This window comes from Tamandua tetradactyla, chromosome 11, assembly GCF_023851605.1.
Source record: "Tamandua tetradactyla isolate mTamTet1 chromosome 11, mTamTet1.pri, whole genome shotgun sequence".
NCBI lineage: Eukaryota > Metazoa > Chordata > Mammalia > Pilosa > Myrmecophagidae > Tamandua > Tamandua tetradactyla.
In genome coordinates, this window is record NC_135337.1 from 37,666,169 (window position 1) to 37,680,060 (window position 13,892).

At 39.4% G+C, this 13,892-nt stretch overlaps 1 long non-coding RNA gene across 1 annotated transcript in view; it reads right to left on the minus strand.

Moving 5' to 3' along the window:
- LOC143649476 (uncharacterized) overlaps positions 1 to 13,892 on the minus strand; it is a 34,872-nt gene that overhangs the window by 12,872 nt on the left and 8,108 nt on the right. The window contains exon 2 of the long non-coding RNA XR_013159029.1: positions 3,392 to 3,492. This is a non-coding gene — a long non-coding RNA (uncharacterized LOC143649476). The remainder of the gene's footprint in view (positions 1 to 3,391; positions 3,493 to 13,892) is intronic.

Below are 13,892 nucleotides of genomic sequence, written 5' to 3' on the forward strand. Positions count from 1 at the left end.
CATCTTTTGCCATCTAAGGGCTACACACAGCACAGAGTGCACCCCAGGCCACGCTGAGGGGGGTTACACCCCAGATAAGCAGGACACACACAAATGACTTAGGAGCGGGACTAGAAGCTATGGTGAGGAGGGATCTGAGAGCCTCTCAGTCACTGGCTGATCTCTGAGCCGACCATCTCTTCTTCCTTCCATGGTGGCATTCTGGGAAGACTACATGGCTTTGGGAAAAGGGAGAGAAAGGGAGACACCCCAGTAACAGTGGAAGTTCTGGGGAATGTACAGAACCCAGATGGGACAGTGAATGGGCTTCTACAATGACTGGAAGAAATTGGCAATCACATTTGCTCCGAAACATGCATCTCAGATTGAAATGGGGGCAAGTTGCCTGTAAAGACTGTTTTATATGGGACAGTAGATGGCATCCCGGGGTGACCAGGAGACATCTAGGGTGAGACTGGCCCAAGCAGCGGCATGTGGCCACGTGCAGGGGTTCCACAGCCTGTGTCCTCTCTTCTGCTTTCGACCTTAGATCCCGAGGCTGCACCTCGCCGGCGCCTGCTTTGCTCAAACTGACTCTCATTCCTACAACACACTTGGACCATTTTTGCCTCCCCTTTTCTATTCACTTTCTCTCTTTTCTCCTGCATAGATGCATCCTCACCTCTGACTGTGCAAATCATACCCAGGCTAGCTTTTGTCTTGTCTCCCAGCCCAGGGTGTGCAGCTTTCCTCTCTCCTTCTGTAATCCATATTGCCCAGGATTTAACCATAAATTGCTTTGAGGCAATTCTCAGAAAAGTTGACTTTGGTTATTTATCCACTCCACTGATATTTACCTTCACAGGTACGCTCATCTTCCTCACTTCGCTAGATCATAAACTGCCTGAGGACAGAGATTTTGGGTTTACACAGCTTCACCATAACACCAAGCCTAGGACTATTGTCATGGCCAAGGGGTAAAAGAATATGTAAATGGTGACTATGAATGAAGCTTTCTTTCAAGTCAATAAAATAAAAGTCTCTGTTTAGCTTCACATATTTCCTCAGTAAAATTTGGAAGTATAATGTTCATCTCTGTGCCAGAAGTCAACATTCCAAGATAGTTCTTATTTACTAGTCACATATTAAAGTGGGAGAATTATGGAGCCACGGGGCTGGGAGGGGCCAGAGAAAATCCTTTTAAGCCACGGCCCTGTCTCTGGAGAGGGTGTACTAAATATGCTCTCGAAAAGTAACTGCCGATGTTTGCTCTGTGCGCGATAATGATAATCACAGTAATAATACGCGTGATTGTTGAGTGTTCACTAGAGAAGAAAGCAAACACTCGGCTACCTCTTCCCAGGCTGCTTACCTTCTCTGCTCATCCCCTCGCAAGCCATTCTGCAGGAGAAGGAATTGCAATTCTGATTGGTTCGATTCTGAGACACTTTTATTGCTTTACCAGCACACTGGATTATTACAGGGCCCTGGAGTCCGCCTCCACGGCTCCCCACATGCTGTCTTTCTCTCATGCTACCTACCTCCTCGAGGAAAGTGGTGAGGGTTTGAGTGGACCTAATAAATTACGTTGTTGTTTCCTTCATGCAAGTTCTGAATCAATTAAATGTAGACAAGGAAGAGAAAGGTACAGGAGGATCTAAATAGCACTTTTGTTTTTGTTAAAGACTGACATTAGAGAATGTGGTTTTTATCTGTTGCCAAACCCCAGAGTTAGGCAGACTGCTTGGTCACGTGCCACTCTGGAACCGCCTCCCCTGCCGTGGCAGGGAGGGCTCTCTCAACACTGCAGGGACAGCAGAGCAGACTGTGCTTTCTGGGGAGCGTATGACTGCAGAGGGAGGAGGGAAGTCTTGTTCCTGATCCCAGACCCACCATCAGGTAAGGGAGAAGTGAAGAGGGACCGAGAAGGGACCAGCACTTTTACCACAGAGGAGCTTTGCCCACGTGGGAGAAAACATCGAGAGTGAGAAAGAACCCCGCCCCAGTCCCAAGAAATTCCTGCCCATCCACTTCTTGTGGCAGAGCCTCCAGGGTCTGGCTCCTCCAGGCTGATCGCTGGTCCCCTTCTTTGACCACCTTCTCCAGAACCAACCCATCTCTACGCATGGCGGGAGGGGCAGTGCATGGGAAAGAAGTGGAAGATTCTGTTTTTTTCCCCTCAGCCTAACCAACGTACACTTCAACTCAGTTTTACCACAGATCTTCACTGGGGTGACTGGACCTTTTCCCAGCTGTCAAAGAGGGGCATTTTGTTCTCCATTTGACTTGGAGTTTATTGTGAGCATTACAGCCTTAGCCAGGAACCTCAGGAACTAGAACCTACAAAACCCCCTGAAACTGCCTTTGAATCAGGCACTCTAATTTACTTTATGTGGATGACCTCCAATCCTCAAATAATCTGAGAAATAGGTACTATTATCATTCCCTTATAGATAAGGAAACTGAGGTATAATAGGAGTAAAGAACTAACTCAGGTTGACACAGCTTCCAAGTGTTGGGACCCAAAATTTGAACGCAGTCTTTCTGACCCTAAACACTTCACTCTTTCCCCAATCCCAAACCCATGCCAAAGTCTTTTCACAGTCCAGCTGGTTTCCTGTCAGATGGGATACTAAACTTTATTCAATATAAAATCATTGCTGTCAACACTAACAAATTCAGAACATGTTAAACACTGTTGTTCCTGGACTCAAAAACTGATATGTTCGTTCATCAAGTCTAAACCAGACAGAGTACTCAGATCAGTAAAGGGGAGACACCTACATCCAACAGCTTAAGTGATTAAATCTCCAGCAGTTATTTGACTTGAATAAATATATTCATTGTCTTAGACACAACCACGCAACCCCGGGGCACCTTCTCAGAATCAATGCTTTGACTTGGCTTCATGTGCTCTGGCACCTCTGCAGTGTCTGTTGTCTTTGAAGACACATGCCTCCATCTTACCCTGGTGGCCACCGTCAGTTCTTCCCCCCTCCCCCCACCACCACCCAACACTTCAGGAATGTGGTAGCAGAGAGCAGAAGAAAAGGGCTTTCACTGCTCTCTGAGAAATGGAAGCTACGTTCTGGTAAATGAAATCAGGTGTGCCCATGGCCTATTGCCACAAGGGAGAATGTCCCAGGGCCCTTGCATCTGTCATCTTTGATCCATTAAACCAGTTCCTTTCTTGTTCTTTTCTCACTCTACATGATTCCCTGGACAATCTTGCTGGCTTCCTTTGGAATTGCCCAACATTTCAGGAATAGAAAATAAGTGATTCCATATTTCTTTGAATCCAATATTTCTAATCACTTGTAGATTATTTTCATCTTTCTCTCTTTTTTCTTTCTCTCTCTCTCTCTCCTTCCCTCCCTTCTTCCCCCATAAAAAAAAATCAATCATTACTTACATTTTTTTTTTAATATGCCTATGGATAATCCAAGATGACCATTTTAGGTGGTTAAGATTTTTATACGTCAGTTGTAAAAATATTTGTATCTTCATATTTTCCTGAAATCAGAAAAATGTTTAGTAACATAGGTCATTACTATAGCAATGCATTTAATTTCTAAGCACTTTCTACTTGATATTTTGAGAACATTCACAGTTTTGACAGCTGATCAAATGGTGTCTAAGTTAGTGTTTAATATTTAGAATTTAAGAGCTTTGCTATCTGAATTTGTAGATTTTTTTTCCCTGTTGCTTTAATTTTTAAATTGGTTTATGAAACTTACTATGCAAACCCAGGTTTTACAATGATTATATGGATACTTTATTTAAATGTGTCTATGGTTAAGCTAACTAAGATATCCATTTTTGGTGGTTCTAAGTATATTTGCCATTTTGGTGATTCTAAATGTTTGTTTTTCTAAATTAAAAAAATTAAAAATTATAAGAGAAGAATTATTAAAATGTGCTTCAGGTAATTAAAAATAATATTATGTTACCAAAAAAACTACAATCATTAAGTCCTATAAATGATGCATTAGGCAACTGCCCTCTTCTCTCATCCCTACTCTTTTCCTCCTCATCTCAATTTCAGTAGCTCCTAAACCAGTTTTCCTCTGTTTCCTCTTTCTCCAATCTATCCTGTTTTCTGCTACCAGTTATCCAAAGACCTAACTCCCTCATATAAAATCTCTCATCATTCCTCACTGCTCATAAAATAACATCTGAACTCCTGGCAAGACTTCGAAGGCCTTTCACAATCTACCCCTAACTTACCTTCCCTGTTTTGTCCTCAGCAACTACCCCCTGAGTTTCCCCTAAGTTTCAACTCTGTAATTGCCATTCCCTGAATATGTCACATTAGTATCATAAGGTTTTCATACATGCTATCCCCTCTATCTTTTATACCATCCACCACACACACACACACAACCTGGCAAAACTTTACTGAATTTTCCTGACACTGGTCAAATATGAATTCCTCTTGAATACCTTATCTGGCCTATGTAGGTTGGTTAGGTAGCCCCTTCCAAACTTCCAAGAGCTCTAAATTAAGTGTGGTGTCTTGGCCTCCTTCCACTCTCATTCCCCTGGGTTTTGTCCTTGCTTTATATATTTATACATCCCTACAAGGTCTATCCTTCAAGAAGGCAAATGTCTTCCATCCTGGGACTCTTAGCCTAATTATTAGCCCATGTCATAGTCTTTCCCTCTTGTGATAGGAGAGGATCGACTTTCTAGCCTGAGCTTTCATATCAGAGAATTTGTTTCCATTCACAGCTATACTGCCTACTAATTATATGAGCTAAAAGAAAATGTTCAAGACCTCTTTTAATAGTGTCTTCCACACATAGGTGCTACAAAGATTCTATGAATGAACTAAGAAAAGAGATACAGATCAATCAAATAGAATTGAGAGAGCAGAAATAAACCTTTACATCTATGGTCAACTGATTTTCAACAAAGGTTCTCAATAGTATTCAATGTGGGAAAGATGCATCTTTAAACAGATGATGCTGAGACAATTGGATATCTACTCACAAAAGAATGGTTTTGGATCCCTACCTCACACCATATACAAAAATTAAGGCAAAGTGGATCATGGACCTAACTGTAAAAGGTAAACTATGAAACTCTGAGAAGAAAACATAGGAGTAAATTGCCTTGGCCTTGGATTAAGTGATAGTTTCTTAGATATGACACCAAAACACAAACAACAAAATATAAAATAGATAAGTTTGAACTTTGTGAAAAAGTAAAACTTTTGTGCTTCAAAAGACACCACTAAGAAATCAAAAGTACGAGCCACAGGATGGGACAAAATATTTGCAAACCATATATCTGAGAAGAGACTTATACCCAGAAAATAAAAAAAATGTTTACAATTTAACAATAAAATAATGAATAACCCATTTAAAATGGCAAAGGATTTAAATAGACATTTCTCTAAGGAAGATATACAGTTGGCCAATAAGTATATGAACAGATGCTCAGCATCACTAGTCACTAGGAAAATGCAAATCAAAATTGCAACATGATACTGCTTCTCACCACTATGATAGCTAAAATAAAAAATACAGAAAAAAATAAGTGTTAGCAAGGATATAGAAAAATGAAACCCTCATTCCTTGCAGGTGGGAATGTACAATTATATGACACTGTGGAAAACAGTTTGATAGTCCTGCAGAAATTTTAAACATAGAGTTACCATATGACACAGCAATTCCACTCCTAAGTATATACTAGAAGAATTGAAAACATATGCCCACACAAAAACTTCTCTGCAAATATTCATAGTAGCCTTATTCATAATTGCCAAAAATAGTGGAACAACCTTGTTGGGAATTGAATCATGTCCTCATAAAGTCATGTTCAAATCTTAATCTATGTTTCTCTGAGTGTGAAAACCCATTTGTAAATAGGACCTTTGAAGATGTTAGTATTAGTTAAGGTGTGGTCTTATTTGTGAATAAGATGTTTGAAGAGCCTGTTTTGGATGAAGCCTAATTGCATGAGGGTGGGCCTTGACCTGTATAACTGGAGACCTTATAAAGTAAGGAAATACAGACACACTCAGAGACAGTCACGTGAAGAAATCAGAATCAGTGGAAATTGAAAGAGCAGACACTAGAAGAAAATGATTGCCATGTGGCAGGAAGCAGAGATGCAAGCCAAGAGATGCAAGCTTAGGGATTGTGGCAAGCAAGTACCAGAATGCAACAGACTTTAAAGAGAAAACATAGCCTTGTTGATGCCTTGAATCTCAGACATCCAACTTCTGAAATCACAAGACAATAAATTCCTTTTGATCCAACTATTTGTTGTATCTGTCTTAGCAGTTCCAGCAAACAAGACAATTTTAAGTGTCCATCAAATCAAGAGATGAATGGATAACTAAACTATGGCATAACCATACATTGGAATGTTATTCAGCAATATAAAAAGGAATAAAGTCTCATATATTATATGCTTATAGCATATATGGATGAATCTTAAAAACATTATGTTATGTAAAAGAAGCCAGTCACAAAAAGTCACATATCATATAATTCCATTTATATGAAATATCTAAAATAGGCAAATCCATAGAGAGAGAAAGTAGATTTGGTTGTTGCCAGGGGCTGGGAGAAGGGGATATTGGGTAATGATTGCTAATGGGTATGGGGTTTCTTTGGGGGATGAAAAAAATATTCTGGAATTAGATAGTGGTAGAGGTGATTTAGAGCTATGTACCCCAGAAAAACATATTCTTAGAATTAATCCAGTTCTGTGGATGTGAACTCTTGTAAACAAGGCCTTTTGATGAAGTTACTTCGGTTAAGGTGTATCCCAGCTGATGCAGGGCAGATCTTAATCCTATTACCGAAAACTTTATAGGGAAGGTCACAGAGAGAGGAAGCAACCAGAAGCTGGACATCAGTGGAACCCAGAAGGGAAGGGAGAAGCCAGGAGAGGCTGCCATGGGCATTGTCATGTGACAGAAAAGCCAGGGACCAAGGATTACCAGCATCTAGCCATATAATGTCACAGTCTTCTGGGAGTACGTATCTACTTAGTGACAACTTGATTCCGGACTTCTCCCAGCTTCAAAACCATGAACCAATAAATTCCCATTGTGTAAGCCAACCCATTGCATGGTATTTGACTGTGCAACCAGGAAACTAAAATAGTGGTGATGGTTCCCCAACTTTGGAAATATGCTAAAACACTGAATTGCATACTTAAAAAGAATAAATTTTATATATGTGAAAATTTGTGTATGTTTCCTCCCTATAAAGTTATTATAAAATAATTAAAATTTTAAAAATCAGATTAAGATATTTGGCACATGGTGTGTGCATACTAAATGCTAATTACTTATTACAATGCGGCTTCTGTGTTGCCGTATTATTCTTATCCTGTTGTAATGTCCAGATTGATTTATTTCTCTATTTTCAACATCACACCATAAGCTCCTTGATATCATGGGACATACCTTGCTTAGAGCCTATGCTATGTTCATTTCCCTCTCTCCAGTACCTAGAAAGAGGTTTGGCAGAGAGAAAACTGTACATAGCATTTTTGAAATTAATAATTAAGATGAATGAGTGAGTGGGGTTTTTACAAATATATTTGAACCTCCAAATTATACAGGGCTTGGCCTTAGACATTCTCAGGAAAACCCAGACCAACCTGCAGGCGTGCTAGCTGTTCCAGGGGCCCTCCATAGCTATTCCTAGCCCTAAGTTCAAAGAGAAAGAAGAAAGGAAGAAAACAGAGTAATGTGAATCCTAGTGGTTATCCCTGAGATCCATTCACTGAATTTCTGTCTGTTCTCCCAGGTTAAGTTCTTTAGAAATTAACAAATCCAAGCCTCAGAAAATAGAAAAGTGGGGCTAATAAGCAACCAACGTTTTAAATTGATTTTATTCTAATTTATAGCTGTCTCATAGAAAGCTCCCAATGGCTCCTCCTGAGCTCTACTGAGATAGTATAAAGTATAATTTTGGAACCCCAGTCCAATTTTACATAGGCCTTCATTCTCCCTTCCTGCCCTCATGAAAGATTGGCAATCAGTCCAGCACAGTTCCCTCTGAGTCTGGATATGGTGTGTGCTGGTTTGAAAGGAAGTATGCCCCCTAGAAAAGTCATGCTTTGATCAAAATCCCATTTCATAAAGGTGGAGTAGTCCCTATTCAATACTGTATGTTTGAAACTGTAATCAGATAATCTCTCTGAATTATGTGATTTAGTCAAGATGATGTGATTTAATCCAGTTTAAGAATGTCAAACTGGATTAGGTGACAACATGTCTCCACCCATTTGGGTGGGTCTTGATTGGTTTACTGGAGTCCTATAAAAGAGGAAACATTTTGGAGAATGAGAGATTCAGAGAGAGCAGAACGACGTAGCCATGAGACGGAAAGTCCACTCCAAAGAGCGACCTTTGGAGATGAACAAAGAAAATACCTCCTGGGAGCTTTATGAAACAGGAAGCCAGGGGAAGAAGCTGGCAGGTGATGCTGTGCTTGCCATATGCCTTTCCAGATGAGAGAGGAACCCTGACTGTGTTTGCCATGTGCCTTCTCACTTGAGAAAGAGAAACCCTGAACTTAATCAGCCTTCTTGAACCAAGATATCTTACCCTGGATGCCTTAGATTGGACATTTCTATAGACTCATTTTAATTGGGACATTTTCTCAGCCTTAGAACTGTAAACCAGCAACTCATTAAATTCCCGTTTTTAAAAGCCATTCCATTTCTGGTATATTGCATTCCAGCAGCTAGCAAACTAGAACATGGTGTTAAACCCTTCTCAGCATAGTGCTCCAAGAAGTCAAGACCAATCTATTTGACTTATCCATTGTTGCCTACAAATCACCCCAAAATTTAGTGGCTTAAAACAACAACTATTTTATTATCTCAAACAATTCCGTGGATTGACTGTGCACAATTAGATGGTTCTTCTGCTCCATGTAATGTCAGTTGCAATTTTCTGGAGCTTAGGTAGGCTAGAATGTCCAAGATGACTCATTTACATGGCTGACAGTTGGTGCCAGCTTTTGACTGGGACCTCAGATGGTGCCATCAGCTGGAGAGCCTCAGTTCTTCTCCACCTGGCCTCTCTGTATCACCTGGGCTTGTCAGAGCAATGCAGTCCAATTCCAAGAGAGAAAGTGGAGGCTGCCAGTCCCAGAACATCAGTTCCACCACATTCTACTGGTCAAAGCCAGTCAATAAGTCCACCTAGATTCAAGAAAAGGAAAAATAATTTCTACTTCTTCATGTAAAGATAAGCTGTGCATACTGGGAAGAGATGAATTTTTGGCAGAAAACTTTTGAGTCTTTACATGGTCTACTCTCTGGACACAGAAATTAAAATTCTTCTCATATGCAAAATATATATTCCCTCTCCCCCCAGACCACCAAAAGCCAAATCCTAGATTTAAAGTCTACAATCTCATTATCTACATCAGATACACCATCTACATCAGTGTGGATGGTGCACTGACAGCCTGGTTATTAAGTATAGCTACTCAAGTATCATTTCTCAAGTGCAATAACATGTGAACTAGAAAGATAGCTTTTCTACTCCCTACATACCTAAGATATAATGATGAGAAAGGAACAGGATAGCTGCAATAAACATTTCCATTCATAAATGAGAGATGCCGTAAGGTGGCAAATAACAGTCATTGGTCCATAGCAATTCTGAAATCCTCCAACTCCAAAGTTAGGGACTGTTCCTGGAAAAGCTCAGTCCTACTCTCTGAAGTAGTTCTCCATGGATCTTGCCTCTGTCCTTTGAGCTCTTGCCCAACCTCTGAGTCATTTTTTTCTTTTCCATTATAAATGTTTTATGATTGCAGCTGAGTAGCATTCTCAACCTGCTTCCTGACCATTAGGGGTAGTGCCCCAGAGGCTTCTTTTCATTTTGAACTATTTCACTTTTCTGCCAAGCTGATATAATTTTTTTTTAATTGTAGGCTTCCTGTATTTCAAATCATAATTCACTCCTTTAAACAAATCCACACCCATAAATCTTTCTGAAATAAGTCCTCTATTTTGGTTTGAGGTTCAGGATGTTGTAGGACAATACCATTAAGTCTCTTAGGAATTTTTTGTCTAAACATGGGAATATGAAAAACAGGACCTTCATATTCTTAAAACCCTACTGACTAGCTCAGGCTCTACAAGCTATGCCCTTAAATCTTTCTGTGGTTTTTACTAGAGGATCTTACAGCCACGACCTTGAACTTCCCTTGACTCTGAAGTCATGTTTTACTGGCATACCCTGGAATTGACCTTTGCCTCCAGGTTTTAATTTTCTTTGAGAATCTTTTGAATGCTGGAAATTGGGGATGAGATAAAGTTTTATTTTCCAACCTAACCAGTCCTGGACTGGGATGTTTCTTCTTGATTCTGCTTGAAAACTGAAGATTTCCTTCTTTAGTTCATCTCTATCTGTACCTTAATGGGAACAGCTAAAAGCAATCAGCTGACCTTTTCAACATTTTGCCTTTTGATCTCTTCAGGAAAATCCACAATTTGCTAGCTATATTTTCTATATTCCATGTTATTGCAGATGACAGCATTGCCATTTACTGCTGCTATTTAGTACAGGTCACTACTTCTCCAGCCTTAATACAATTTTTTCAGTCTTTCAAGCTTTCATTAACCCCAAAACCAGTGTGATAGGTTTAAGATTTTGTTACAGGAACTACTCACTTCTAGGTAAAAATTATCACTTTAGTTATCTATTGTCCTGTAAAAAATACCCCAAAATTTAGTAGCTTAAAATAACAAACATTTTTTGTTTCTCACAATTCTGTGGGGCACAAATTTAGACCAGGCACAGCAGGGATGGTTCATTTCTACATCTCTTTTGATGTAACTGGAACAGCCATTAAAGGCTTCTGCAATTATATGTCTGATACACTCATTGGGATGACACAAAAGGCTAGAGACTGACTGGAATTATTTGCCTGAGGCCATATATAGCTGCAGTCTCAGTTCTCACTGTTGGCTTGGTTCTTTGGTTCTCTTCTTGTAGTTTTAGTGTTTCTCCCTCTCCTCATGGCCTCTCCACATGCTCTCTCTAGTGGAGCAGACAGACTTCTAAGATGGCAGCTCAGGGCTCTGCTAGTAGCTGCTAGGCCTTCTGAAGATGCAGGCCCAGTACTGGTGCAACCCTACTTCTGCCACATTCTTTTGCTTAAAGCAAGTCAGAGAAGCAGCCTGGATTCAAGTAGAAGTGGATACACAATGGAGTGACTCATTGGAAGACACCAGTATAATAATGCAATATGAATAATATAATAGATTTCCAACATCAGTTAGAATTGACATGGAAGATTAATCCCATTTGTCATTCCAATGTGATGGTTTGAAATTGTGTCCCCCAGAAAGTCATGTTCTTAAAGCTAATCTGTTTCTGTGGGTGTAAGCCTATTTAAGTAGTACCCTCTGATGAGGTTACTTCAGTTAATGTTTGTCTCAGGGTGGGTCTTAATCTTCTTACTGGAGTCTTATAAATAGGATAAAAACAGAGAGAGAGAGAGAGAGAGAGAGAGAGAGAGAGTGAAATGCCCACAGAAGTGGAAGCTGAAATCAACAAAACCAGGAAGAGAAGAGAGATAGGCAGATGTCACCATATGCCTTGCCATGTGGCAAAGGAGTCCAGGATCGTTGACAGCCAGTCCTCAGGAAGAAAGCATTCATCTTGATGATAGCTTGATTTGGACATGTTTGTGGCTTTAAAACCTAAGCTTGTATGCCAATAAATTCCCACTGTTAAAAGCCAACCCATTTCACGGTATCTGCTTTAAGCAGCCTAGCAACTAAAACACTGGCCTATTGCTAGATCTATTTGCCACTGTCTGAAGCATGCCACAGCTTGAAAACAGTTGTACATCACATAGCAACACGTACACATGCTGGCCATGAGACATCTCCTACTATTGTATGTTCCCTTCTTTCCCTCTCCTTACCACTAACCCCACCTGTCTCTTGATAGTCATGTAACCACTAGTGTTTGGTTGCTTCCTTCACTCATATTACACATAGAGCATTTGGAGAAAAATGTTTAGATTGCCTCTGCCAAACAATTACTATTAATAGCAGTTCTCATTTCTGGTAGGCCAACTGTTGCACCAAAAATACAGAGCAAAGACATCAGATAACCTCTACACATGGATGGGGAGCATTTATGTCTCATCAGCTCTGGAGTAAATAGCAACTGAAGACTCAACCCTAGGATGAGATATAAGGAACACTGAGAATTTATCTATCAGAAGGGGTCTTGCCACATGGTTAGTGGATGGGCTGCAGAGGTCTGTGGGGGCTCCAAAATTGCATGCAAAATCTTAAATGTTTGTGCATTTTCTGGGACTATCCAATCCATTAGTCTAAGAACTTGGTTTCATGTAGAATCATGTAATTAAACTTTTCCCATCATTCAAATGCCAACTTGCAAATTTTCTCATCTTAAACCATATTTTCCCACCACCAGAATGAAGTACAGGTTGACCAATCATCCAGTCAAAATAATAAAGATAATAGCATCAACATCTAAAAATTTACAGAATTGGCCCTATTATTGTCCACTGCGCAGTCATTTATTCTCCTCCTTTTCCGTCTTCCACGAGGCCTTATTTTCTTCCTCTCTCCATTTCTTTCCATCCACAGCTCACCTCCTGCGCATTCCATTTTTTAAATATGCCAATTGTTAAGATAGCAGTACTACCCAAACTGGTCTACCAATCCAATGCTATTCCTATCAGGATCCCAGCTGGATTCTTCGCAGAAATTGACAAACTGATTCCAGAGTCCATACGGAATTGCAAGGGATACAGAATAGGCAAAACAATCTTGAGAAAGAATTGTAGAGAAGAAAGACTAACACTTCCCAATTTCAAAACAAGTATTAAAGCAACAGTAATCTATACAGTGTAGCACTGGCATTAGGACAAGATGTAAACATCAAGGGAATAGAATTGAGAGTCCAGAAATTGGTCCCTGTGTCTATAGTTAGCTGACTTTTAAAGGGTGCTAAAACCCGTCAGGGGGGAAAGAATAGTTTTTTTAACAAATGGTGCTAGGACAACTGGATTGCCATATGCAAAAGATTAAAATTGGACTCTTACCTCACACCATTTACAAAAATTAATTAAAAGAAATTATTTAAAAAAAATAACTCAAAATGAATCAAAGACCAAAATGCAATCTCTAAAACTGCAGATAGATCTTTATGGCTTAATATTTGACAAAGGTTTCTTAGATATGATGCCAAAAGCACAAGCAACAAAAGAAAAAATAGATAAATTGGACTTGCTCAAAATTAAAGCTTTTATGCATCAAAGGATGATATCAAGAAAGTGAAAAGACACTCCACCCGAATGAGAAAAAATATTTGCAAGTTAAAATATCTGATAAGGGTCTAGGTCCCATAATATATGAAGAACTTTTACAACTCAACAATAAAAAGACAAATAACTTAATTTTAAAGTGGCCAAATAACTTAGACATTTTCCAAAGTAAATGTGTGAATGGCCAGGAAGCACATGAAAAGATGCCAAGTAGCATTAGTCATTAGAGAAATGCATATCAGAATTAAAATGACATATCACTTCATACCAATTAAGATGGCTATTATTTTTTTAAGGAAAAAACAAATGCTGGGAGAAATTGGAATGCTTGTACATTGCTATGGGTATGTAAAGTGGTAAAGCTGCTGTGGAAAACAGTTCGGGGCTTCCTCAAAAAGAATTGCCATATAACCCTGCAATTCAGTCCTAGATATATTCCTAGGACTTTATTTTTCAAAGATTTAAAACAGATGTTCAATAAAAAATTTGTAAACAAAATGTTCCTAGCAACACCATTGTCGAAGTGAAAAAATGGAAATAACCAAAATATCCATCATTGGATGAATGGATAAATAAAATATATTATATCCATATAATAGAATATTTGGCCATAAA